A 27,801-nucleotide genomic window follows, 5' to 3' on the forward strand; every position below is an offset into this window, starting at 1 on the left:
CTGGGACTCGAAAAAGCGCAAGCTCGACGGAATCATGTCGACAGAATTTTATGGAACGGCACAGTTGCCGACGATAGTAAGAGCATAGGCCGAGCGTTTCGAGAGTATTATCAGTCGCTCTTTGCGTTTCAAGAAGTGAATATAGACGAGTTCAGAAGGGCCTTTCTATCTCGGATGCCGCGAGTGAGTGACGATACAAAACAACGATTGGAATGGAAAATAACTGAACGTGAAGTTGAAAAAGCGATTGATGATTTGAACCAAGGCAAATCACCTGGACCGCATGGTCTGGGCGCGTGTTTATATAAAGCTTTTAAGAAAGAACTGTCGCCGTTACTAACAGAGCTGTTTAATGATGCGTATGATAACAAAACTTTGCCGCCTTCTTTTGGAAAAGCTCATACCATACTCATCCCTAAGAGTGACCAAGTGGAGAAACTTAGGCTAGTAACATCTTACAGGACGGGCCTTTTGGAGAAGAAGAAGAAGAAGTGTATCTGTTCGGTCGCTGTTTTTATGTGGTGATCTGAGTTTTCTGGTTTTTTGGATAGTTACGGTTACCTTTGACGACGATTTATTAACAAGACATCGGGTGAAGATTCGACGAGCCAGGCGCCTTACAGGTACGACATTTCTTTTTTGAAGACCTGTCTATTACCCCGCCGCTACGGTGGTCGGAAGCCGAGAACATCGTCACGAGCCTTATGCTCGTCCAAACGTAACAAGCCATATGAATGATGCTACGGGCCGTAATGAAAAGCCTGGAGCCTTGCAAGCGTCACAAAACTTCATAAAGTCGGCACGTTTGGTTCTCCCCAACTCAGAATCAGCTTCAGCGAATTCAGGAATGATGGCCGATGGTGAAGCTGAGACCAAGAAACCTCGCCTAGAAGACGGCAAGTACGATGATAGAACATCGACTTATGAGCTAAGTGATGAAGAAGAGATGGGTGAAGATGCACCATTTACTGTGGTCACGTATAAGAAAAAGTGAGCCGAAGGCATTCCGGTTGTCTTCCGCCCAACAAATGAAGGTACTACTTTTTGGCAAGTAAATCCAAACCGAGTGTCTGCCGAAATAGTTTCTGCTGCCAAAGAGAAAGTACAGTCTTTCAGGACGACTAGAGATGGAAGTTTCAGTGTTAGCGTTGCTTCCTTAGCATCGGCGAAACGCCTTTTGATGCTCTCAAGTGTAGGTGGCCTGGAAGTCAAGCCATTCATCCCAGAGTCGTACACGCGAAACGTTGGGAAAATAAAACATGTGCCTCTGCAGTACACAGACGATCAACTCATAGACTTCTTGAAAGACGCAGGAGTTATATCGGCACGCAGACAGATAAGGTATTCCCGCCAAGAAGATGGAGCAGTGAAGTCATATCCACTTCACACGGTAATCCTGACTTTCAGAGACGACCGCCCTATTCCGGGAAGAATTTACTTGGGTTTCACCAGTCACCCTGTCGAGGAATACCTAGGACCTGCACTTCGCTGCTATAATTGCCAGAGATTCGGGCACATGGCGAAAACCTGCCGTAGCACACGTAGATGCAAAATCTGCTCAGAAGACCATGACCACAAGCAGTGCAAGTCACTTCTTCAACCTAAATGTGCGAACTGTGCGGGGAACCATGCCGCCTCCTTCTCAGGCTGCCCACAGAAAAAAGCAGCGGCGCAAATGCGTCGACATGAACTAATTCATGGAAGACAACCGCGACGCAATGAACCCGCACCAAACCTCGAGATTGTTCATCCAGTGCGAGATCACCCACCTCAGCGGGCACCGGAACCACCACAGCCAAGAGCACCAACAAGATATCCCTCCTCTAGAGAACAACCAACAGTGCAATCAAGAGACCAATCATGAGGATCACAGTCAAGCGCCCAGTCTTATGCATCAGTACTACGGAAACCCAGAGGACAACAGACAGAAAGTAATACTCAAGAAAGCTCCTGTACTCCCACACATTTCTCTCAGCGACCTTACGCATCTACTGCAGAAGTAACACCAGCTAATAGCGAACATACTACAGCATCGGTGACACAACTGATTTTGCCAATGCTTTTCGCAGCTCTTAAGGCAATCCTATCTGCTTTTCCGGAAGCAAACAACCTACCAGAAGTAAAAGCCTTGTTGCCTCTAGAAGCACTGTTGTGTCAACAATCCGGGCCGAAACTGCGGCAAGCACTACATGAATAACCGCTACAAAAATGTCTCCATATTTCAGTGGAATGCCAACAGTCTTCGAACAAAGTGCGCTGACTTTCGTAAACTGCTTGTGCAATACAACTTCCCAATACTTTGCATTCAAGAGGCGGGAATCACTGACGACTTTCGCCTCTCGAATTATGTGATATATAAGACTTCTCGTCAAGGTGCTGTTAGCAGAGTGCTCCTGTGCGTCAGAAAGGACCTACCATCTTATCAAATTCAGTCCAGTGATTCAGACTTCCCGGAATTCATCGCATGTAAAGTATCCTTTGGCAAGCTCTGTATACCAGTGATTAATCTATATCTAGAACCTTCAAGCCGGATTTCAGTAGAAGCGCTAGTGGATATATTCAAAATAGCTCATTCTAATGTATTTATATGTGGCGACTTCAACGCACACAACATCATCTGGGGCAGTGATCACTGTGATGCACGGGGTAATGTTATTGAATGCGCCATAGATAAATGCAACTTGACTGTTTTAAACGATGGGTTGCCAACATTCCTTCGTGGATATAATTACTCAAGCTGCATAGATGTTACCCTGTGTTCACATGATCTAGTGAATGGTGTGGGATGGACAACAGATATGGAAACGCGCGGAAGTGATCATTTTCCCATTCTTGTTAACCACCCTAGCATGCACTATGATATCAGGCGTTACAGCAGACTAACCAACTGGCAAGCTTTTCGGTACCGCCTAACGGATCAAATTAACCAACATGCAACAGTGGAAAAATTTACAGAATTTTTGCAGGATAATATGAACATATGCACAAAGAAGGTCCCAATACCAAAAGTCTATGCTGCAGTTGACGGAGAATATGAACTCCTAAGAGCCATCCGACGCCGATCCGAAAGAGCTTACCGACGGAGCGGAAGTTTAGAAGCATACAGAAACGCTCAGAAAATACACAATGTAATGCGCAGACGAATGGAAAGCTTAGGCAAACGGCGCTGGCGCGATTTCTGCGGCACGCTGTCTCCTCACACGGCTGTCCCACGAATTTTTCTAGTAATTCGTTCTTTAAGCGGACCTGTAACACAAAGCTTCCCATTTCGTGCTCTCGCTGTAGCCCGGGACACGTGTGAAATAATAGTTGCAAATGAATTTTGTGAGCTAATTTCCAGAGCTGCCTTTTCATCACAATGTGCAGAATTTGATATTTCAGTAGACTTGGCTAAGCGAAAAATTACTGCTTGCTACTGGGCCCAACATCCTCAATTAGATCACACTTTCACATTAAACGAGCTCCAATGTGCAATTGCATCATGTCGCCAAAAGTCCGCTGCTGGGCCGGACGGCATTACGTACAATATGTTAAGAAACCTCGGACCGACAGGTACAAATGCGCTCTTAGGCATCTATAATAACTTATGGATAGAGGAAACTGTACCTGACTCTTGGAAAGTCGCTCGAATCATACCAATTTTAAAACCTGGTAAGACGCTCTTGTGCCTTGAATCCTTCCGCGCCGTTAGTTTGACAAGTTGTTTATTGCAAAGTAATGGAGAAAATGATTGACGCGCGACTTCAATGGTGGTGTAATGAAACGAAGGTGTTGTCCAACTACTTAGTAGGTTTTAGAAAACATAGATGCACAATGGATGCAATATTAGATATAGTAACCTGTGTGGAGCACTAGCGTGCACGTGGAAACATGACGATAGCAGTATTCCTAGACATCAAGAGGGCATTTGACACCGTTAGTCACGTTCATGTTCTGCTAAGCATGTTGGAACCTGGTCTGTCTGGCAGGTCCTTGCGATGGATTTCTGAATTTTTATCAGGTCGCAAAATATTTGTTCAGACGGGTGAAGGAAAGAGTGCTGAACATATTGTCAAACAGGGAGTACCACAGGGAAGCGTACTCAGCCCCTTCCTTTTTAACTGCGTCATGGCTGATTTAACGCGAAGACTGCCATCACAGTTAAAGTTTTCACTGTATGCAGATGATGTGTGTATTTGGACATCTGGGTCTAAAGCTCAACTACTCCAGATGGCATTGCAAGACGGCATAAATATCATCAACCAATTTTTGAGAGAAAGAGGAATGGTACTATCACATGCGAAGACTGCTGTATTGCCCTTCACTCGGAGGGTGTTAAAAAATTTCACTCTTAATCTGGAAGGACACCCTCTAATGATTGTCACACAGCATCGATTTCTTGGCATAATACTTGATAGGCAGCTATCCTGGGCACCCCACTTAAAAAAACTGGAAAACGAGGTCAATGCCATAGTGACTGTACTTCGCAGACTTGCAGGCACATCATGGGGCGGATCAGTATCGTCCATGCTGACTGTTTACAATGCATTAATACGACAAAAAATTGCATATTCCGCGCCCATCTTTCACGGACTTTCCCACACGTCAGAAGAGAGACTTCAAAGACTTTTAGCTAGAGGACTACGCCTATGTCTAGGAGTTCCACGAGCGACTTCGAGTTCTCTTGTAATAGCTGAGGCTCGCCAATCACCATTTCCAGTTATGCGAACTACAGAAACATGCCGGCATTATTTCCGCCTTCAAACCCAGCATAAAAACCACCCATTGGCTCTAGACATAATGAAACGAGATAGAAGTTATGTTCATATAGAAATTCAAAAAAATCTTCACATATTGCCAGAAAATGAATTTTGGAACTCAGACATCGAATATCCTCCATGGCTGCTTACAGTTCCAAAAATTGAATTGTCTGTAGAAGGGATATTCAGCAAAAGAGACATGTTCATTCAAGCTGCTCAACAACTAGCACTATACCAGATATATATGCGGTATTCAGGATACACACACGTCTATACAGACGGCTCCAGTACAGCAACCTCTTCAACTTCATCATTCATTATACCGCACCTCAACAAACAAGAATCATTTAGGTTATCTCGTGCGACTTCGTCCACAACGGCTGAACTGTTCGCAATCCTATGTGCGGTAAAATTTATATTGTCAGTAACAGAAGCGCAAAAATGGGTAATTTTCAGCGATTCACAGGCGGCTCTAACATCACTCTGCAGCACAAAGGGGAAAACATTCAGCGACAGTATAATATATGAAACACTTAAATACCTCGCAAAGGCAGGCGAAGCAAAACATGCAATAGCATTCCAGTGGATACCAGGGCATTGCAACATTCCTGGCAACACAGCAGCCGATGAAGCAGCACGACAAGCGCACCTGAAAGATGATACGGCTCCGCTCCCAATATCAAAGAATGAATTACGCTGCATTATAAGGACAACGTCTTTCAACATGTCTAGAAACACTTGGTTTGACCAGAATTCTAAGAGCTCTGACTTATATCATATTGATCCATTTATTGAATTCAAATTTTCGTTGTCATTAGATAGAACTATGGAAACGCTTATTCATCGATTAAGGCTAGGCACTGCCTACACAAAGCATTTCTTACACAGAATTGGCCGAGCGGAAACCCCCGAATGTGATTGCGGATTTGTAGATGAAGATATATATCACCTCCTTCTAGATTGCCCACATCACGACACACCAAGATGCCGACTTAAATCAGCGCTAAGTAAATTAGACCGCAGACCTTTCAGTTTAAGGAAACTTTTGGGCCCTTGGCCAACAACGGCCTTGCAGAAGAGCGCTTTAAAAACACTAAAGACTTTCTTTGAAGACAGCGGCATCGCTGGACGTTATTAGTGCTTTCATTGTTCTGTTCATTTCAATGTGACTCTTGATATCCATCTGTTTGGGAATTATGTTATGTTGACTGCTTTGTTGTGACTGTATGTGCTAATATATTTACACGATGTATATACCACCCGCTGACTAGACAATGTGTTATTAGGCAACAGTATCGTTTGTACTTTTGAGACTTTCGACTACATAAGTGTGGAGACATTTGCCATGTATATTGTATGTACCCGCTGACCCGCTGACTAGAAAATGTATTATTAGGCGACAGTATCGTTTCTACTTTTGAGACTTTCGACTACATAGGTGTGGAGACATTTGCCATAGTCTTCCTGTCGAAACGTTGCTTTATAAGTCCTGGTGCTTGTGTGAAATGATTATTTGATATGTAACCGTGAACCCTGAATTATGTATGACGGAACCACCCAAGAGATAAGGAGTAGCCGGCGCCTTAAATTGTGCGCCAACATCTCCTTATATCATATCAATAAAAAAACATCTTACAGGCCAATATCTTTAACCAATGTTGATTATAAGGTTTTTATGAAAGTTTTGGCTGCCAGACTTCAAAGCGTCATAAATGACATAGTGGCAGATCACCAAACGTGTGGTATTAAAGGAAGGTCCATTTTTTCGAATATTCACACAATGCGGTGCGTGCTGGAGTGCTGTGATGCCACCTCGGGTGGAGTCGCGGTGCTCCAGCTGGACCTCGAGAAAGCGTTTGATTGTGTCTCTCATGATATTTTGTTTGCAATTTTGGATTACGTTAATGTTGGTTCCATCATCACTGAGGGAGTGGCGTTGGCGTACCAGAACTGCACAACACGCTTAATTGTGAATAAATCATTGGGGGCCCCCATTAACGTCATGCGTTCTGTGCGTCAGGGCTGCCCTCTCAGTCCTCTTTTGTTTGACATTTACATAGAAACTATGTGCTTGGCAATAACTGAGAATGAGCAAATACGCGGGTATAGCTTGGCAGCCACACAAATCAAGCTCTTGGCATATGCAGATGACATCGCGGTGTGTTGTACAAGCAAAGAAAGTGTGACGGAAACAATAAGGGTAGTGAAAAATTTTTGTGATGTGACGGGCAGTAGAGTGAACTGGGGAAAGTCCCTCGGTTTGTGGCACGGAGAGTGGTCTTCGGCCCCGGACCTTTTTGCAAATGTGAGCTGGATAAAAACCCCGACCAAGTACTTAGGTGTCCCCATGGGCAATTACAAAAATAGCGTCGAATACTGGACGAACCAAGCAAAAGAAACAAGAGAAAAAGCAAACAGGTGGAAAGGCATCAACCTGTCGATTTTCGCAAAAGCAACTGTGTGTAACATGTTTTTTATCACGAAGTTGTGGTACGTCATGCAAACGTTGTACTGTTCAAGGGTAAACGTGCAAAGGTTGCACAAAGTGTTCGCGGTTCTTATCTGGGGCTCTACCTGGGAAAGGAGTAGCCGAACCAATCTGTTCCGGCACGTGAAGAAAGGGGGGCTGGGCTTGGCGCATCTTTTTGTACGCCAGCTTGTGAACAGGTTTTTGTTTTTTCGGGATGTGCGTGATTCGTTTCTGTGTACTGTATGCCAGCTAAGTTTGAGAGGTGCTTTGTCGGCACTTATTGTTAGTACAGATAGTATGCCCGGAACGCTTCGTGGCTATCTTAAAGAAGTTGCAGATAGTGTGCGCTTTCTTTCTGTGCGTTTTTATTTTGAGTATTTATGTAACGTTAAAAAGAAAACATTGTATAAAGATATTTGCGATGTTGTATTTCCAGTGCCATTGTACAGAGCGCTATACAGTGGAAGATCAGGACTGGATGTCCTTAAGCGAGTGAAAAATATGGAGGTGCCTACTGGGGTAAAGACATTCTTTTTTAAATTACACACAGGAACACTCTCAGTGAAGACATTCATGGAAGAACGTGGCTTTCTTGTACCCTGGGGCTCGCACTGCTTGATTTTCAAGCAATCAGAAACAATAGACCATGTCTTCTTGCATTGCTGGGCCGGAGTGTTCTTCTGGGATGTCCTACAAAGAACAATGAAGAAGGAGTTACCGTTAAATCCGCATGGCATCAGGTACTTAGCGGTAACGAATGACGACGGGGTTCCCTTCGACCTAATAATGCTCAAGGGCCTCCATAGTTTATGGCGTGCAAGGATGTCTGGGTACTACTGCGACCCGGACGCTAGGCCTGCGCGTACGTATTTCCGCGAAAGCATGTCTCGTTTCATTGAAATAAAGAAAATACAAGAATGTGTACCCGAATGGCTGTCTAGGATAGAACCTCTGACAGCATTGAAAGAATTTTAATTCGACAACGCCAGTCCTTATAGGACTGTTGGCATGTATATCCTTTCAAAATGTTTTGTATTAGTTAATTGTGTATTGTAATTGTGTTCTGTATTATGTGCTTTCTACAATGTCGAAGACCGGCAATAAATAAAAATAAAAATAAAAAAACTCGTCCCGCCGAAATAGCTCAGGATTCTACTTCCGGCCGTGATAGCAAACGGACGTGTGTGGAATGTGCTCCGCCGGAGCGGTATCAGCGGCCCAGTCGGACCGCGGAAACAGGTTTTTTGCTGATGAAGCCCTGGACTATCAAGTTATTTTGCCGTCGCTGCCAACAGGTGCGTCTGTAGCGAATACTGTTTTTCTTCACGGGGATTTGAAAGCCAGGCCTTACCGTGTAGAAGACTTTCGGGACACGTTGGTTCATCTCGGAGTGCCTCCTGAAGTGATAGCTTTGGGGGCGTTCCAGATGAACCATGTTTGGGCCGTCACTTTTAAAAGTGCAGAAGCTACGAAGAAGATGGTAGGAATTGGGGAAGTTCTGGTCAAGGAGAAACGGTGCCTTGTGGTTGACCCCGAAAATCAAGAAGTGCGCATCAAGCTTTACTGGGTGCTACATAATGTTCCGGACGAAGAAGTGCGCTCTGCTCTAGCACCGTACGGGAAAACAAGTGATATCTACAAGGAGCGCTGGCGAGTGCACGGAATAGCTGACAAAGGCTCGTCTACGCGCACGGTTGGTCTAAAGCTCAAGCCTGGTGTAACTCTAGAAGATTTACCCCATCAGTTGCGGGTTGCAGGAATCATGGCTCTACTCGTTGCGCCGGGACGCCCACCGCTATGCTTGAGGTGCCATGCCACAGGCCATATCAGGCGCGACTGTCGGGTACCGCGTTGTGCCAAATGTCGGCGATATGGCCACGATGAAAGCGTCTGCGTGCGAACCTACGCAAACGTGGCCGGAGTCAAAGCAAGCGATGAACTGTCGACGGAACATCTAATGGACGAGGCAGACGCGGCCGAAACTACCCCCGAGGCAGACAGCTCGCGAACTATTGGTGCAGCAAACGTGTCACATGTGAAGCAAAAGGCTGCAGTCATTATTGCGGAAGACACAGCCATCGCTTCAACAGAGGCTGTAGAGACACTGGCGATGGGCGCTCCAACGAGCCAACACATTGCACCTGACGCGAGTGTCGAGCAGAGCCCTGAGACAACGGACGTCATTATGGCAAGTACCAGCAGCCCTGCACCAAAACGACTCCATGAGGATGGCAAGGAAGGGCACAAGACCGACCAGAACGCAACGGATGAGCCGCCTGTGAAAACGACACCCCATCGAAGGACTACATTTAAACCCGCACCGAAAATACCGCTCGAGCCACGGCCCGAGCGGAAACCGCCGGCCCCGCCGGCGACGTGACAAGGTGTCGAGCCTTCTTTTTTTCCAACCGGACACTATCAGCGGAAGGGATCGGAAAGACAGTGTGTTGACGTCGTCACGGCGAGATCTAAATTCTAATCAAAATGGCTGGAACGACTGGGATTTTCTATAAAAATGTGAGTGTTTTGCCGTCTTGTGATAAGCAAGGGATACTATGCGGTTTGTGTTTATAAAAACAAAAATGGCTGTTACTTTCCGAACGCCTCTTTATGTAGGCACTCTTAACGTGCGGGGCCTGTCGACACGGAGAAAGCAATACCAACTGAGTCGACTTTTTATGGAAAATGACTTGGACGTAATTGCCATACAGGAAACGAAGATCGAAAGTCAGGAAGGAACAAACCGCATGGTTGAACCTTTTAGGGCGTACTACAATGTATGCGTTGCGCATGCAGTAGGTACAGCCGGTGGTTGTGCGCTGTTTCTGAAGCACACCACAGGCATATCTGTTGATAGTGTGTACGCGTGTGACACTGGACGACTTATTGTATGCGACATAACGTTGCAAGCCCAGAAGTTCCGAATAGTTTGTTTACATGCTCCAAATGCATCAAGTGAGCGCCGATTGTTTTTCGAAAGTGTTGAACATTATCTGAATGGTGACAGGGCAGTTATAATGATGGGGGACTTTAATTGCGTAACCAGAGTAGAAGACAGGACAAGAGATGCACCGATACGAGATGCGAGTGTGTCGGTACTAAATGCGCTGACTGAAGGTCACCTGTTAGAAGATGTAGGGTGCTTCCTGTCAAATGGCACATTGCCTCGGTTTACCCACTACCAGGGGGACAGCCACGCTAGATTAGATCGTATTTATGTTTCGGCAGATTTGGCACCGGTCTGCAATAAGTATGACGTTAAAAACGTTTTCTTTAGCGACCATAGTTTGGTTGTGTGTGCGCTAGGTCCGAGGAAACCGGCGAAATTTAACTGGCAGCTGTGGAAATTCAATGTTAAACTCCTCAATGATGAGGTATATATGAAGGAAACAAAAGGAAAAATTGGAGACCTACTAGCAAATGAACCGGAGTGTTATGCGGAGGCATGGGAACATTTTAAGGAAAACGCAAAAATCTCAGCCATCGAAAGAGCCGGGGCATTGCGGAGGAAGCAAAACAAAGAAGAAACAGAGCTCCAAAGCCAGCTTGATTTCTATTTAAATGCAGAAGCTACAGCTCCGGGTAACTTTGCCAGAGAAATTAAAGAAATTAAAAACAAACTAGAAATTATTAATACAGAAAAGTACAGGGGCGCAGTTGTACGAGCACGTGCGGAAAAAATGTATATGGGTGAAACCCCCACCAAACGCGCTCTATCAGGTGAAAAAAGCTATGCGTCGCGCAACGAAATAAAAGCGATAATATACAGAGATGAAGTTGTGCAAGACGAGGAACTGATCCGTCGCGCATTTGTTGATTATTATCGTGATTTAGTAGACCACGAACCACAGATTGCGGAAGGTTTTCAAAGCGATTTCTTGATACACATGCCAAAACTTGAAGCAGAAGTTAAAACGAATCTCGAAGCACCAATCAGCGTTACAGAGCTTGAGGGGGCAATCGATGAATTGAGTACAGGGAAATCGCCAGGCCCTGATGGTTTTGGCTCAGAATTCTACAAGGCTTTTAAAACGGAGATAGCAGTTGTCCTGCATAACGTAATAAAGGAGGCATACAGAACAAAGAAGTTGCCTCCTTCTTTCAGGCAGAGCCATGTTGTACTTTTTCCAAAAACAGAGGATCCAGCTGCCTTGCTCTCTGTACGAGCCTATCGACCGATAACCCTAACGAACACGGACTACAAGATATTCGCTAAAGTTTTGGGCAGGAGACTGCAAAGTGTTATAACCAGGCTTGTCGGGCCGCATCAGACTTGCGGCATAAAAGGAAGGTCCATTGTAACAAACATACACGTGGCTAGAACCGTCCTGGAGTGCTGTGATGCGTACTGCGGGAGGGTCGCCATGGTACAACTGGATTTAGAGAAGGCATTCGACAGAGTTGTGCATAAAGTCCTTTTGAACATTCTAGAACACATCAATGTCGGGAAGGTCCTATCAGAAGGTATAGAAATGTGTTACGCAGACATTTCTAGCAGGATTAAAATTAATAAATCATTAACTGCCAGTTTCCAGATAAAGTCCTCTGTTAGGCAAGGATGCCCTTTGTCTCCGTTACTGTTCGCGCTGTACCTGGAGCCTTTCTGTTTGAAAATCATGTCATCGAGTGCAATAAAAGGTTTTAGGTTGAGCACAAGCGAGGTTAAGCTACTTACGTACGCTGACGATATTGCAGTTTTCTGTTCTGACCAAGACAGTGTCAGGAATGCCATCAGTGTGGCGAGGAGTTTTTGTAAAGTGACCGGAAGCGTTATCAACTGGAGCAAATCTTTGGGCTTTTGGCATGGGGATTGGGACGATACCCCGGACGTCTTTGAAAGCATGCAGTGGACGGTTTCGCCAACGAAATACCTCGGGGTTCCTTTAAATCACTACAAAGACACTAGTGATTACTGGAGAAATGAAGCGGAACAAATAAAAGAAAAATCGACCAAATTTGGAGGGAGAGACTTATCTATATTTGCAAGGTCAACAGTATGTAACCTTTTTCTTGTAGCCAAGATTTGGTACGTTCTGCAAGTACTGTGTGCGACGAGAGCAAGCATTCAAAGACTCCACAGAGTGCTAGCAGTGTATATATGGGGATCAACTTGGGAACGTACAAGCCGCACAAATTTATTCCGGTCAGTGAAAAGTGGCGGACTGGGCTTGGCGCATTTGTTTCTAAAACAGGTAGTGTCCAGATTTCTCTTTATGCGAGAGCAAAGCAATGCTTTCCTACGTACTGTGATTCAAATGCGATTGTGTGACGTTATGCCAGCGTTTATTGTGTCGTCTGATCGGGTTGATGGGCCGAAAGTACGAGGCTTCCTGCGAGAAGTCGTCTGGTCTTACGAGTTCCTCGCAGCACGGTTCTCATTACAGTATCTAAGCAATGTCACACGAAAGAAACTGTACAAAGATGTTGTTGATGTATGTATGCCAGAACCACTGTATCGCACCATGTTGTCAATAGGAGCAGGCAAAGACGTACTGAAAAGGGTGAAGCGGATGCCAGTACGGTCCACGGTGAAAACGTTTTTCTTTTACTTGCACAACGGAACTCTGCCCGTTAAACCGTGGTTAGAGCAGAAGGGTATCTTCGTGCCTTGGACGATAAACTGCTTATTGTGCAAGCAACCAGAAACTATCAACCATATTTTTCTTGATTGCATAGATGCCACCTTCTTATGGGACATAGATAGATAGAATAAACTTTAATGTCCAACGGAAAAAGGTGATCTGCCCACCCCCCGACGCACAGGTCAGGGGGCGAGTGCCGCCGCCTCAGATGCAGGCTGGGAGGTCTTGGGTCCCAGCAGCCTCTTCGGCCAGTTGGACGAGCCGGAGCTGGAGCTCAGGGTCCGAGCTGCGCAGCAGGGTCTCCCAGGTGTCTCTACTATCTATTTTGTGCGTTCCCCCGGGAGAGTACGGACATTCCCATATTATGTGGTCGAGGGTCCCTCTCGCCCCACAAAGATTACACTTATCGCTCCTGGCCTCGGGGAACATGTGGTTCGCCATAACCGGGTGCGGATATGTATAAGTTTGTAGTCGTCTCCACGCGACTGCTTGTCTGTTGTTTAATTTTGGGTCTGGCGGGGATACCAGTCTACGAGCCAATCTATAATGCTGCGTGATCTCCCCATATTTTAGCATGCGCTCTCCGCTCCCTCGGTCATCGAGGGGCCCCGTAGCGGCTCGGCGGTAGAGATCTCGAGCCAGCTCGTGGGCCGCCTCGTTGCCGGGGACGGCTTCATGCGCCGGAGTCCAAATTATTTGAATTTTTCTATCTAGCTTTCTCTGGCCTAGGATTCTGGCCGCTAAGGGCGAGATCCTTCCCTTGCTAAAATTTTGTATGGCAGTTTTGCTGTCACTGATCACAAATTTCGCGTCCGTTCCAGCGCAAGCTAATGCGATCGCAATTTCCTCGGCAACTTCTATGTTGCGCCCGCGCAGAGTGACAGCAGTCACGGGAATACCCCGGCCGCTGACGGCCGTTGCCACCGTAAAACTGCCGCTACCTCCCGCCGCGTCTACATAGGCCACCTCATGCTCCGAGATATTACCGAATCTAATTTTTAATGCTTCGGCTCGTTTATGCCTCCTGTCTTTGTTATGTTCCGGGTGCATGTTTTTTGGCAGAGGGGCGATAATCAGATTTTTTCTAATTTCCCTATCTACATCCACCTTTTGGGTGGGGCCTCTGTCCGGGTTTATTCCAACTTTGGCCAATATGGCTCTTCCTGTCTTCGTGGTGCTAAGTCTCTCAATTTGAGAGGTTCGCACCGCTTCCGCCAGTTCTGCCCATGTGTTGTGCACTCCTAGAGCCATCAGTCTCTCTGTTGAAGTACACATGGGCAGTCCCAGCGCTCGTTTTACGCATTTTCTCATTAGAGAATCAATCTTTTCTCTTTCCACCACTTTCAAATCGAGATATGGCGTTGCATAGCTCACCCGGCTGAATATGTACGCCTGTATTAGCTTAAATAAATTTTTTTCCTTTAGCCCTCGACCTTTGCTGGCCACCCGCCTAATTAGGCTCAGGGTCTGTAATGCGTGATTCTGCAGCCTCTTGAGGGTCTCGCCATTGTAGCCGTGTGACTGGAGAATCAGGCCCAAGATTCTAATTTGCTCTACTATTGGTACCTCTTTACCCGCCACCTTAATTTTGATCTCCGACGGTGCCTTGCACCTTAAGTGTTTCGGATTGTATATAAACAATTCTGATTTCTGCGGCGAGCATGCTAGGCCTCTCTCGGCCGCGTAATCGACTATGATGTCGGTGGCGGCCTGGAGCAGGCTTTCGACGGCTGAATCACTTCCCCGGTTGACCCAGAGGGTGATATCATCCGCATATATACTAAATTTTAATCCCTCGAGCTTTGCCAATTGCTCGGGGAGTTCTCGCATAGCCACGTTGAAGAGTAGGGGAGACAGCACTGATCCTTGGGGCGTACCCTTACTCCCTAGCTCAATTGTGGGGGATTCCAGCGTTTGGAACCTCATGCAAGCAGTTCTTCCCGTCAGGAAGTCCCTGATGTATCGATATGTCCTGGTACCTACATTAATCTTGTTCAGCCCTTCCAGGACCGCCTCATGCTTTACGTTGTCAAAAGCCTTCGTGAGGTCCAGTCCCAGAATTGCTTTTGCATCTTTAGACCTTGAGTCTATTATATCATGTTTGATTTGGAGCATGACGTCCTGCGTACACAATTGAGGTCGGAACCCGACCATCTCATGTGGCCACAGATCGCCCTGCTCCATGAAGCCCATCAGTCTGGTCTGGACGACGTGCTCCATCAATTTCCCCACGCATGAAGTTAAGGAAATTGGCCGTAAGTTTTCCAATTGCGGAGGCTTCCCGGGTTTTGGTATTAAAGTAATGCTTGCCGTCTTCCACTGTTGTGGGAGCTCGCCTTTTTCCCAACATTCCTGCATGTACTTCGTTAGATAGCTAATGGAATCATCGTCTAAGTTTCTGAGCATTTTGTTCGTTACCCCGTCAGGGCCTGGAGCCGACTTCGTTCTGAGTCTTACAATCTCTGCTCGCACTTCCGCTTCTGTGATGGGGGCGTCCAACGCCTCGTTAGGCGCTCCACCATAGTCGGGTAGTGGAGTTCGCGATGTTTCCCCCACGAACGTCTCAATTAATTTCTTCATGAAATAATCATCGTTCCCTACGAACGCGTGCCTAGCTTTTGCCAATCTTATACCGGATTGAGTTTTCGAGCTTGCAGGGTCCAACAAATGCCGGAGGATGTTCCACGTCTTGGAGAGGTGCATGCTCCCCTCCATTTCGTCACACTTGTTGGCCCAATTTTGTTCGCATAATGTAAAAGTATAATCTTCGATTTCCTTATTGTGCCTAGCAATCCTTCTTCTGAGGTTGCGGTTCCATTTCTGATTTTTGAGACGACGTTCCATGCTTTGCTTAGCTACCCACATATGCAGAAGACGGCTGTCCGCTATCTCCGGGGCGTTATCCCCTTCGAGCGTTTTTGTCGTCCTTCTAACGTTCGATTTGAGCGCCGTCGTCCATTCCTCGATGTTTCTGATGGGCCCCAGTTCCTGCGCTCTCCTGATATCTCTAAAGCTATCCCATTCAACGACGGCCGGCGCGCGAGCCCTGCGCGTTTGAAGGCCCACTTTCAGTATGGAAACAATTATGTAGTGGTCGCTGCCAAAATTTTGATCCGAATTATGCCATTCTAGATCTTTAATGTTTTTCGAGAATGTTAGATCTGGAGATGTATCCTTACTAACGCTATTGCCCACCCTCGTTGGACTCTCAGGGTCCGTGTGCAGAGTGAGCCCTATGTCATGCGTATCTTCCCACAGCTGTCTGCCTTTCGGGCTTTGGTGCGGGTACCCCCATTCCTGGTGATGTGCATTAAAGTCCCCCACTATCAACAGTGGCTGGTTGCTTGAAATTTTGAGGGCCTTGCGAAGCAGAGCCCTGAACCTCACCTTCCTTTGCCTGGGTGAGCTGTATAAATTTAGAAGGAATAAACTAGGGTCCTTCTGTTTTCCGGTTAGAATTTCGACAAACACGTTCTCGATCTCTCTCGACTCTAAATCGTGTTCAATGGCCGCGATATTTCTTTTCACGAGTGTTGTGACCGAGGATTTCTCCCCCCTGCCACTATGAAATGCCTGATAACCTGACAGTTTTGCGGGTCCTCCAGTTTCCTGGAGGGCAATCGCCAAAGGAGTCTCATCTAATAGCGGAAGGTACTGTTGCAGAATCGACCGCTTGCGCCGGAAGCCGCGACAGTTCCACTGCCAGATTTGATTTTCATTTGCGCGCCTGGCCATTTTGCAGTTGCGTGACGATCTGTTCCATATTCTGTTGCCACCCGTTCATGGCGACCATCTCATTCCTTAGCCTTTGGCATTCCTCGGCCTGTTTCTGAACTGCCCCGAGGACAGTTTGAATTTGGATGTTGATATGGTTCATAAATTCATTCATCGTGGCCTCTAATCTTACCAAATTTTCGACCCTTTTTTCTATAGCCATACTGCAACGGACTTTAAAAAAAGAGTTACCGATTACCCCATATGGCATCCGCTTCCTCCCAACCGATAATGAAGAAGGAGTGCCGCATGACATGTTTATGGCTTTATGTCTTCACAGCATCTGGAAAACGAGAATGGCAGTGTATCATGCAGATAAGAACGCACAGCCAGCCAGAGAGTACTTCAAAGAAAGTATTGCGTTTATTCGTGAGCTGTATAAAGCACAGATTGATCCACCAGCATGGATACCTGTATTAGATGCTCTTGTAAACCTGAAGCGCTTTTAAATACCCACGCTTACCCAAAGCGGGCAAGCGTTTTTAATTACCTTATGTAGTGTGCATTTGTGATTGTATCGCTTTGTTTCATTCCTGAGAAAGGTAATAAAAAAAAAAGAAATAGCTCAGTTGGGAGAGCGTTAGACTGAAGATCTAAAGGTCCCTGGTTCGATCCCGGGTTTCGGCATATTGATAGTGCGTTCTTTTTTTTAGCTGTTGTGCATAGCAATACAAATGGCAATTCAGACAGCATTGTGAGCTTTTCTATTAGTTCCGCGATACTCCACTGTCTAACAATAATAGAAGCGTGCGTAGCCTTCTGCAAATGGTGGAGCGAATATTTTAAAAAGCAGTTTTCTTACTGCGGATACCTTAGACGGCGGTTCGTGGGAACCCAGCCATCGCTTAGCACCTCATGACTTTATTACTCGTCCCGCCGAAATAGCTCAGTTGGGAGAGCGTTAGACTGAAGATCTAAAGGTCCCTGGTTCGATCCCGGGTTTCGGCATATTGATAGTGCGTTTTTTTTTAGCTGTTGTGCATAACAATACAAATGGCAATTCAGACAGCATTGTGAGCTTTTCTGTTAGTTCCGCGATACTCCACTCTCTAACAATAATAGAAGCGTGCGTAGCCTTCTGCAAATGGTGGAGCGAACATTTTAAAAAGAGGTTTTCTTACTGCGGATACCTTAGACGGCGGTTCGTGGGAACCCAGCCATCGCTTAGCACTTCATGATTTTATTACTCGTCCCGCCGAAGTAGCTCAGTTGGGAGAGCGTTAGACTGAAGATCTAAAGGTCCCTGGTTCGATCCCGGGTTTCGGCATATTGATAGTGCGTTTTTTTAGCTGTTGTGCATAACAATACAAATGGCAATTCAGACAGCATTGTGAGCTTTTCTGTTAGTTCCGCGATACTCCACTGTCTAACAATAATAGAAGCGTGCGTAGCCTTCTGCAAATGGGGGAGCGAATATTTTAAAAAGAGGTTTTCTTACTGCGGATACCTTAGACGGCGGTTCGTGGGAACCCAGCCATCGCTTAGCACCTCATGATTTTACTACTCGTCCCGCCGAAATAGCTCAGTGGGGAGAGCGTTAGACTGAAGATCTAAAGGTCCCTGGTTCGATCCCGGGTTTCGGCATATTGATAGTGCGTTTTTTTTTTAGCTGTTGTGCATAACAATACAAATGGCAATTCAGACAACATTGTGAGCTTTTCTGTTAGTTCCGCGATACTCCACTGTCTAACAATAATAGAAGCGTGCGTAGCCTTCTGCAAATGGTGGAGCGAATATTTTAAAAAGAGGTTTTCTTACTGCGGATACCTTAGACGGCGGTTCGTGGGAACCCAGCCATCGCTTAGCACCTCATGATTTTATTACTCGTCTTGCCGAAATAGCTCAGTTGGGAGAGCGTTAGACTGAAGATCTAAAGGTCCCTGGTTCGATCCCGGGTTTCGGCATATTGATAGTGCGTTTTTTTTTAGCTGTTGTGCATAACAATACAAATGGCAATTCAGACAGCATTGTGAGCTTTTCTGTTAGTTCCGCGATACTCCACTGTCTAACAATAATAGAAGCGTGCGTAGCCTTCTGCAAATGGGGGAGCGAATATTTTAAAAAGAGGTTTTCTTACTGCGGATACCTTAGACGGCGGTTCGTGGGAACCCAGCCATCGCTTAGCACCTCATGATTTTACTACTCGTCCCGCCGAAATAGCTCAGTGGGGAGAGCGTTAGACTGAAGATCTAAAGGTCCCTGGTTCGATCCCGGGTTTCGGCATATTGATAGTGCGTTTTTTTTTTAGCTGTTGTGCATAACAATACAAATGGCAATTCAGACAACATTGTGAGCTTTTCTGTTAGTTCCGCGATACTCCACTGTCTAACAATAATAGAAGCGTGCGTAGCCTTCTGCAAATGGTGGAGCGAATATTTTAAAAAGAGGTTTTCTTACTGCGGATACCTTAGACGGCGGTTCGTGGGAACCCAGCCATCGCTTAGCACCTCATGATTTTATTACTCGTCCCGCCGAAATAGCTCAGTTGGGAGAGCGTTAGACTGAAGATCTAAAGGTCCCTGGTTCGATCCCGGGTTTCGGCATATTGATAGTGCATTTTTTTTTAGCTGTTGTGCATAACAATACAAATGGCAATTCAGACAACATTGTGAGCTTTTCTGTTAGTTCCGCGATACTCCACTGTCTAACAATAATAGAAGCGTGCGTAGCCTTCTGCAAATGGTGGAGCGAATATTTTAAAAAGAGGTTTTCTTACTGCGGATACCTTAGACGGCGGTTCGTGGGAACCCAGCCATCGCTTAGCACCTCATGATTTTATTACTCGTCCCGCCGAAATAGCTCAGTTGGGAGAGCGTTAGACTGAAGATCTAAAGGTCCCTGGTTCGATCCCGGGTTTCGGCATATTGATAGTGCATTTTTTTTTAGCTGTTGTGCATAACAATACAAATGGCAATTCAGACAACATTGTGAGCTTTTCTGTTAGTTCCGCGATACTCCACTGTCTAACAATAATAGAAGCGTGCGTAGCCTTCTGCAAATGGTGGAGCGAATATTTTAAAAAGAGGTTTTCTTACTGCGGATACCTTAGACGGCGGTTCGTGGGAACCCAGCCATCGCTTAGCACCTCATGATTTTATTACTCGTCCCGCCGAAATAGCTCAGTTGGGAGAGCGTTAGACTGAAGATCTAAAGGTCCCTGGTTCGATCCCGGGTTTCGGCATATTGATAGTGCATTTTTTTTTAGCTGTTGTGCATAACAATACAAATGGCAATTCAGACAGCATTGTGAGCTTTTCTGTTAGTTCCGCGATACTCCACTGTCTAACAATAATAGAAGCGTGCGTAGCCTTCTGCAAATGGTGGAGCGAATATTTTAAAAAGAGGTTTTCTTACTGCGGATACCTTAGACGGCGGTTCGTGGGAACCCAGCCATCGCTTAGCACCTCATGATTTTATTACTCGTCTTGCCGAAATAGCTCAGTTGGAGTCCACTTCCGGCCACCGTTGTTTTCGGACGTGGGTAACATGGGCTCCCAAGGAGCGGATTCAGCGGCTTTTCAAGCCGCGGAAACAGGTCTTTTGCTTCGGTCGACCAGGACTACCAAGTTGTATTGCCTCAACTGCCAACAGGTCAGGTTGTTACGGATACCATTTTCCTTCACGCGGATTTACGAGCGCGCCCATACCGAGTGGAAGATTTTCGCGATGCCTTGGAAAATCTTGGAGCGCTTCCCGACGCTATCGCTCTGGGGGCGTACAGGATGAATCACGTTTGGGCCGTGACATTCAAGAGCGCTGAAGCAACGAAGAAAATGTTGTCAAAAGGGGAATTCCGAGTGAAGAGTCGCCGGTGCCTGGTAGTTAACCCCAACGACCAAGGCTTACGAATGAAGCTACACTGGCTTCTTTACGGGGTCAGCGATGATGAAGTGCGTGCGGCCTTGGCTCCGTATGGAAAGGTTACGGAAGTAACGAAGGAAAAATGGCGCGTAAGAGGTATCACAGAAAGAGCATCGACAACCCGCCTAGTGACCATGAAACTGGGAGCCGGAGTCACTATCGACGACCTACCCCACCAGTTGCGTGTAGGAAGCGAACTCGCCCTAGTTGTTGTGCCGAACCGAGCACCATTATGCCTTCGTTGCAACACCACTGGCCACATTCGACGTGACTGCCGTGTACCTCGCTGTTCCCAGTGTAGGCACTTCGGCCACACGGACCTAGACTGCGTGACCACATATGCGAGCATCACCGGAAAAGCAACGAAGGACACGGATGCAGAGCTCTTAATGGATGAAGCAGACGCCGAAGAAGCCGCTGGTGGGCGAAAGCAGGTCGACGCAAAGAGCGCAAATGAAAAAGTTGCCCCTACCGACGCGTGGAAAGGTGTTTTCGCTTATAACACCACACCCCAGACAAATGGAGTCCCTGTGACGCCGGAAACAGAAGAGGCGGACAAAGTCAAACCCGTTGAAGCAGCGTTGAGTGAGGAAGCAGAAGCCGACGCACAGCCCATGGAACTTGAGCCTGGTGCTTCTACCAAGAGACCGCGTGACGATGCAGGCAACGAAATGGGCAAGCTCAGTGCAAGTAGCGGAGAAGAACCGCCCACCAAGGCAGTCGTGAAGACCGGCCTTCAAATGGGCAGACGGCCCAGCTTCAAACCGAAACCCAGCCTCCGTCCTGACCGGAAAACTGAGGGAAATAAACCCTCGTAACAACGAGGGTCAACGCATAGAGCAGCGAGTCCACCACTTCCGAACACCGAGCACCTACCATGGCGTCAAGTCACCTAGCTACAGAGCCACAGCAGCATCCACCCGAGGACTGCTGGCTGGACGCGACGTTGCCCGTCACCGGAAAGAATCGACCGTGTGGCAACATAAAAGATCGAGGTAAACTCCATGCGGTCCACCTGTTTCAGATTAACCATGACACTTAACCTTAAAAGGCCCCTTCGTCTAGGCACTTTAAACGTTCGCGGTTTGGCGAGCAGGAGACGCCAGTACCAATTAAGCCGGCTTTTTCAAGAAAATGATTTAGATATTGTCGCCGTGCAAGAGACAAAGGTGGAAGGTCAGGAACAGACGGACCGCATGGTGCAGCCATTTAGAGCAATGTGTAACGTCTGCGTATGTCATGCGGTGGGACCTTCTGGAGGCTGCGCACTCTTTATTCGTAACAGTGCTGGTATTGTAGAGGAACAAGTTATTATATGTGGAACTGGCCGATTTGTCATACTTGATTGTTCTTTTTCTGGCTTTAAGTGGCGTATTTTGTGCGTGTATGCTCCAAATGATGAATGTGCACGTAGAATTTTTTTTGAACAGCTAGAAGAATACCTGAAGTGCGAGCGATACCTTATATTGATGGGGGATTTCAACTGTGTGTGCAGAGCACAAGACCGAGCTAAACAAATAAAACGAATGGATACGAGCGCACAGTTTTTAAACATACTTGTGAATGATTATGAATTTGAAGATGTCGGTATTCTGTTATCGACAGGCAAAGCTTCCGCTTATACGCACTATCAAGGTGAAAGTCATGCGCGATTAGACCGAGCTTATATTGCAATGCAGCTCGTGCCATTGTGTCAAAGTTACGAGATAAAACACGTATCCTTTTCTGATCATAGTCTAGTGACGTTTGATTTAGGGCAAAAACGAAAAGAAACGAAATTTAATTGGGATCTTTGGAAGTTTAATGTCAAACTGCTCGATGATGAAAGCTTTATCAGAGATATAAGTGAAATGATTAATTCCTCTATGACAGCGCAACCTAATCACTGTATTGAAACATGGGGAACTCTCAAAACTGATGTTAAAATAAAAGCGATAGGAAAAGCAACTGCGCTACGCCGCAAGGAAAAACAAGAAGAAAAAGAACTAACCAGCGAACTAGAATTTCTCATGTCTACAGAATGTCAGAACGCTGGATCTTGCATGAAGCAGATAAAGGAAATAAAAAGTAAGCTCGAACTTATCGACCAAGAACGATACAAGGGAGCGATGGTACGAGCGCGAGCGGAACGACTGTGGAATGGGGAAACGCCTACTAAACGGGCGCTAAGTGACGAAAAGAGATACGCGACAAAAAATGAAATACAAGCAATAATATATCAAAATGAGGAAACGTCCGAACCCACAATGATAGAGCAAGCATTCGCAGATTATTATCGTGAACTGCTTGGGAACAAGAAAAAAATAATAGAAGGATTTGAGCGAGATTTTCTTCATTTTATGCCACGTCTCGAAGATGACATTAAAGCAAGCCTGGAATTTCCAATCACATTGCGAGAAATTGAAGACGCCATAGATGGACTTGGTGCAGGAAAGGCTCCCGGGCCTGATGGTTTAGGTGCGCCCTTTTATAAGGCTTTCAAATGTCAGCTCAGCCAATTATTGCATAATGTCTTCAAGGAAATGTATGCAACACAGCGAATGCCGCCATCGTTCCGAACCGCTCATACAGTGCTAATCCCTAAGTGCGAGGACCCGGTTAAACTGTTGTCAGTAAAGTCTTATCGACCAATAAGCCTCACGAACTGTGATTATAAAATATTCACGAAAGTGTTAGCAAAGAGACTTCAAAGTGTTGTAACGCGACTAGTGGGACCGCATCAAACATGTGGAATCAAGGGCAGAACAATTTCCACCAATACTCATGTAGCTCGCTGTGTCCTTGAGTGCTGTGATGCTCTCTCATGTCAGGTTGCAGTGTTGCAACTAGATTTGGAGAAAGCGTTTGACAATGTGTCACATGAAGTACTATTTTCAATATTAGAATATGTTAATGTCGGCGGACTGATATTAGAAGGAGTAAAAATGGCCTACTCAGAGTGCAGCACACGCATCATTATAAACAAGAAGTTAAGTGAACCAATCCAGCTTCTCTCCAGTGTGAGGCAGGGATGTGCAATTTCATCATTACTTTTTGATATTTACTTAGAACCTTTTTGCTTGAGTTTAATAAATAGTCAAAGTGTACGCGGTTTTATGCTTGAAACGACGGAAGTCAAGGTCCTCGCATACGCTGATGACATTGCTGTCTTTTGCAAAGATGCCGAAAGCATCAAAGAGGTGGTTAGGTTGACTGGCGAGTTTTGCAAGGAATCTGGCTGCAAGATCAATTGGGAGAACACCGTAGGTTTCTGGCATGGAGAGTGGAGCGAGATGCCTGAATTATTTGCTGGCATCCAATGGACAGCAATGCCAACAACGTACTTAGGTGTCCCATTACAATGTTATGAAGACACCGAATCGTATTGGAACGAGGAAACAGATCGCTTGAAAGAGAAGACGCAGGGATGGCAAGGTCGAAATTTGTCAATGTTTGCCCGTGCAACTACTTGCAATCTATTCTTAGTTGCCAAGTTGTGGTATGTTATGCAAGTATTGTTCATGTCGCGTACTAACCTACAAAAAATTAATAGAGTATTTGCAGTGTTTATTTGGGGAGGAAGTTGGGAACGAACGAGTCGAACTAATCTGTTTTTGTCCGTCAGAAAAGGTGGCCTTGGCCTGTCGCACCTGTTTATCAGACAGATTGTGTCGCGTTTTATATTTTTAAGAGATCAGCGTGACCCATTTCTGCGTACAGTTATGCAAGTTTGTTTACACAATGCACTACCTGAATTCATCGTCTCTACAAATAAGACTGCGATGCACCGTATAAAAGGTTATTGGCGCGAGGTTGTAGTAGCCTTTCGCATGCTTAAAGTAAGGTTCTCCATAGAACACTTGAGTACGGTAAAAAATAAAAAGCTCTACAAGGATTTACTGGATGTGATGTTACCTCTGCCAGTGTACAGAAGCATATACACTGGAGGCTGTGGACAAGACGTCTTAAAACGGGTTAAAGCAATGCCGATACGACCACATGTAAAATCCTTTTTCTTCAAGCTCCATACAAACACTCTACCTGTAAAAACGTGGCTACAAGATAAAGGAATAATTGTACCGTGGACAGTCAACTGCATACTATGCCAAAAACCAGAGACAATAGAACATGTATTTATTGAATGCTGGGATCCCATTTTTCACTGGGACATCCTTCAGCGAACTATCAAAAAGGACTTACCTATTACACCACATGGAATCCGATATTTACCAGTTGAGAATCACGGCGACATTCCCTACGACGTGATAATGGTACTCAGCCTCCATAGTATATGGAAAACCCGAATGTCGGTAAGACATGCCGACACTAACGCTCGGCCTGTAAGGGAAAATTTTATTGAACATGTAGCATATATGCGAGAGCTTTACCGAGCCCAGCCAGAAACACCTGATTGGGTTACACTGTTTGATGATTTGATTAATTTCAAAAGATTTTGAGATCCTTCTGTTGTTTTCTGTATTGTGTAAACAGGCAATAAAGAAAAAAAAAGCCGAAATAGCTCAGTTGGGAGAGCGTTAGACTGAAGATCTAAAGGTCCCTGGTTCGATCCCGGGTTTCGGCATATTGATAGTGCGTTTTTTTTTTAGCTGTTGTGCATAACAATACAAATGGCAATTCAGACAGCATTGTGAGCTTTTCTGTTAGTTCCGCGATACTCCACTGTCTAACAATAATAGAAGCGTGCGTAGCCTTCTGCAAATGGTGGAGCGAATATTTTAAAAAGAGGTTTTCTTACTGCGGATACCTTAGACGGCGGTTCGTGGGAACCCAGCCATCGCTTAGCACCTCATGTTTTTGTTTCTCGTCCCGCCGAAATAGCTCAGTTGGGAGAGCGTTAGACTGAAGATCTAAAGGTCCCTGGTTCGATCCCGGGTTTCGGCATATTGATAGTGCGTTCTTTTTCTTTAGCTGTTGTGCATAGCAATACAAATGGCAATTCAGACAGCATTGTGAGCTTTTCTATTAGTTCCGCGATACTCCACTGTCTAACAATAATAGAAGCGTGCGTAGCCTTCTGCAAATGGCGGAGCGAATATTTTAAAAAGAAGTTTCCTTACTGCGGATACCTTAGACGGCGGTTCGTGGGAACCCAGCCATCGCTTAGCACCTCATGTTTTTGTTTCTCGTCCCGCCGAAATAGCTCAGTTGGGAGAGCGTTAGACTGAAGATCTAAAGGTCCCTGGTTCGATCCCGGGTTTCGGCATATTGATAGTGCGTTTTTTTTTAGCTGTTGTGCATAACAATACAAATGGCAATTCAGACAGCATTGTGAGCTTTTCTGTTAGTTCCGCGATACTCCACTGTCTAACAATAATAGAAGCGTGCGTATCCTTCTGCAAATGGTGGAGCGAATATTTTAAAAAGAGGTTTTCTTACTGCGGATACCTTAGACGGCGGTTCGTGGGAACCCAGCCATCGCTTAGCACCTCATGTTTTTGTTTCTCGTCCCGCCGAAATAGCTCAGTTGGGAGAGCGTTAGACTGAAGATCTAAAGGTCCCTGGTTCGATCCCGGGTTTCGGCATATTGATAGTGCGTTTTTTTTTAGCTGTTGTGCATAACAATACAAATGGCAATTCAGACAGCATTGTGAGCTTTTCTGTTAGTTCCGCGATACTCCACTGTCTAACAATAATAGAAGCGTGCGTAGCCTTCTGCAAATGGCGGAGCGAATATTTTAAAAAGAAGTTTCCTTACTGCGGATACCTTAGACGGCGGTTCGTGGGAACCCAGCCATCACTTAGCACCTCATGTTTTTGTTTCTCGTCCCGCCGAAATAGCTCAGTTGGGAGAGCGTTAGACTGAAGATCTAAAGGTCCCTGGTTCGATCCCGGGTTTCGGCATATTGATAGTGCGTTTTTTTTTAGCTGTTGTGCATAACAATACAAATGGTAATTCAGACAGCATTGTGAGCTTTTCTGTTAGTTCCGCGATACTCCACTGTCTAACAATAATAGAAGCGTGCGTAGCCTTCTGCAAATGGCGGAGCGAATATTTTAAAAAGAGGTTTTCTTACTGCGGATACCTTAGACGGCGGTTCGTGGGAACCCAGCCATCGCTTAGCACCTCATGATTTTATTACTCGTCCCGCCGAAGTAGCTCAGTTGGGAGAGCGTTAGACTGAAGATCTAAAGGTCCCTGGTTCGATCCCGGGTTTCGGCATATTGATAGTGCGTTTTTTTTAGCTGTTGTGCATAACAATACAAATGGCAATTCAGACAGCATTGTGAGCTTTTCTGTTAGTTCCGCGATACTCCACTGTCTAACAATAATAGAAGCGTGCGTAGCCTTCTGCAAATGGTGGTGGTGGTGGTGAAAACTTTATTGAAAATGCCCGGCGATTTGGGTGGGGTGGGGCCATAAGCACCCCAGCCTAGGTGACGGCCTCGAGTCCTTGGACCCGGGCGGCTTCCTCGGCGTGCCGGACGGCCCACAGTTGATCGGCAAGGTCGTGGCTGAGCAGGGCCGCCTCCCAACGCGCCCCTCGGTTCGAGACTGCCAATTCTATCCCGTTCGTCGGAGACTCCTGCTGCTGGCTACCGGCGCATGCCCACAGCATGTGCCGCAGCGTCGCTCTGGCTCCGCACGCTTTACAGTCGTCGGACGGATATATGTCGGGGTAGCAGAGGTGAAGGATCACCGGGTTAGGATATGTGTGTGTCTGCAATTGCCTCCAGGCAACCGCCTGTTTCTTGTTTAGGTTGGCGTGCGGTGGTGGGTATTTACATCTGTTCAATCTGTAGTGTTGCGTGATGTCTCTGAAAGTGGTCATGCGATCCCCCCACGTCCACTCCTGCATCGCTCTCGCGGTGGGCGAGACGTCGGGATTGCCGGCGGGCGCCGCGGCTCGGCATGTAAGTCCTCGAGCCGTGGCGTGGGCCGTCTCGTTTCCCGAGAGCGGAGGGTCCGTGTGGGCGGGGGTCCATACGAGGAAACGGTCGTTTTTGCGGCAAATGTTGCCCTGTTGAATTTGGAGAATGTGGGCCGCTTCCCGGGAGATCCGGCCGCTAGCATAGTTGCGTATCGCTGCCTGCGAGTCGCTGATTATCACCTCGGCATCCGTGGTGGCCACCGCGAGGGCTATCGCTGCTTCCTCGGCCGCCTCCGTCTCTTCCGTGCGTATCGTCGCGCTCGCGACGCAAGTTCCGCTATGGTCCGTGACTGCAACCGCGAAACCACGCTGCCGCTCGTAACGAGCCGCATCTACGTAGACAGTTTCTTTGTTGCTGCCGTATTTCTTTTGTAAATCTCGCGCGCGCCTGTTGCGCCGGCCAGCGTGATGCGTCGGGTGCATGTTCTTGGGCAACGGCGAAACGGCGATGCGCTCGCGAATCGGTATGGGTATCGCAACCTTTTCGCCCTGCTGTGTGTAGTAGC

The 27,801-nt window shown here is 46.5% G+C and overlaps 1 long non-coding RNA gene and 14 other non-coding genes across 15 annotated transcripts; 14 read left to right on the forward strand and 1 right to left on the reverse strand.

Moving 5' to 3' along the window:
• Positions 1 to 7,633: 7,633 nt before the first annotated feature.
• Positions 7,634 to 24,715, reverse strand: LOC139056406 (uncharacterized). Its single transcript, XR_011512345.1, has 3 exons — positions 24,606 to 24,715; positions 16,765 to 16,848; positions 7,634 to 7,899 (listed from the first exon to the last, which is right to left on the reverse strand). It is a non-coding gene; the product is annotated as an uncharacterized lncRNA (long non-coding RNA).
• On the forward strand, positions 17,441 to 17,513 carry TRNAF-GAA (transfer RNA phenylalanine (anticodon GAA)). Its single transcript has one exon. It is a non-coding gene; the product is annotated as a tRNA-Phe (tRNA).
• On the forward strand, positions 17,760 to 17,832 carry TRNAF-GAA (transfer RNA phenylalanine (anticodon GAA)). Its single transcript has one exon. It is a non-coding gene; the product is annotated as a tRNA-Phe (tRNA).
• Positions 18,077 to 18,149, forward strand: TRNAF-GAA (transfer RNA phenylalanine (anticodon GAA)). The gene has a single exon. It is a non-coding gene; the product is annotated as a tRNA-Phe (tRNA).
• Positions 18,397 to 18,469, forward strand: TRNAF-GAA (transfer RNA phenylalanine (anticodon GAA)). Its single transcript has one exon. It is a non-coding gene; the product is annotated as a tRNA-Phe (tRNA).
• Positions 18,716 to 18,788, forward strand: TRNAF-GAA (transfer RNA phenylalanine (anticodon GAA)). The gene has a single exon. It is a non-coding gene; the product is annotated as a tRNA-Phe (tRNA).
• On the forward strand, positions 19,036 to 19,108 carry TRNAF-GAA (transfer RNA phenylalanine (anticodon GAA)). The gene has a single exon. It is a non-coding gene; the product is annotated as a tRNA-Phe (tRNA).
• Positions 19,355 to 19,427, forward strand: TRNAF-GAA (transfer RNA phenylalanine (anticodon GAA)). The gene has a single exon. It is a non-coding gene; the product is annotated as a tRNA-Phe (tRNA).
• TRNAF-GAA (transfer RNA phenylalanine (anticodon GAA)) lies at positions 19,674 to 19,746 on the forward strand. Its single transcript has one exon. It is a non-coding gene; the product is annotated as a tRNA-Phe (tRNA).
• Positions 24,716 to 24,914: 199 nt separating the features above from the next.
• Positions 24,915 to 24,987, forward strand: TRNAF-GAA (transfer RNA phenylalanine (anticodon GAA)). The gene has a single exon. It is a non-coding gene; the product is annotated as a tRNA-Phe (tRNA).
• Positions 24,988 to 25,234: 247 nt separating this feature from the next.
• On the forward strand, positions 25,235 to 25,307 carry TRNAF-GAA (transfer RNA phenylalanine (anticodon GAA)). The gene has a single exon. It is a non-coding gene; the product is annotated as a tRNA-Phe (tRNA).
• A 249-nt stretch (positions 25,308 to 25,556) lies between these two features.
• Positions 25,557 to 25,629, forward strand: TRNAF-GAA (transfer RNA phenylalanine (anticodon GAA)). Its single transcript has one exon. It is a non-coding gene; the product is annotated as a tRNA-Phe (tRNA).
• Positions 25,630 to 25,875: 246 nt separating this feature from the next.
• Positions 25,876 to 25,948, forward strand: TRNAF-GAA (transfer RNA phenylalanine (anticodon GAA)). The gene has a single exon. It is a non-coding gene; the product is annotated as a tRNA-Phe (tRNA).
• Positions 25,949 to 26,194: 246 nt separating this feature from the next.
• On the forward strand, positions 26,195 to 26,267 carry TRNAF-GAA (transfer RNA phenylalanine (anticodon GAA)). The gene has a single exon. It is a non-coding gene; the product is annotated as a tRNA-Phe (tRNA).
• Positions 26,268 to 26,513: 246 nt separating this feature from the next.
• Positions 26,514 to 26,586, forward strand: TRNAF-GAA (transfer RNA phenylalanine (anticodon GAA)). Its single transcript has one exon. It is a non-coding gene; the product is annotated as a tRNA-Phe (tRNA).
• Positions 26,587 to 27,801: the final 1,215 nt, after the last annotated feature.

This window comes from Dermacentor albipictus, chromosome 1, assembly GCF_038994185.2.
Source record: "Dermacentor albipictus isolate Rhodes 1998 colony chromosome 1, USDA_Dalb.pri_finalv2, whole genome shotgun sequence".
Classification (NCBI taxonomy): domain Eukaryota; kingdom Metazoa; phylum Arthropoda; class Arachnida; order Ixodida; family Ixodidae; genus Dermacentor; species Dermacentor albipictus.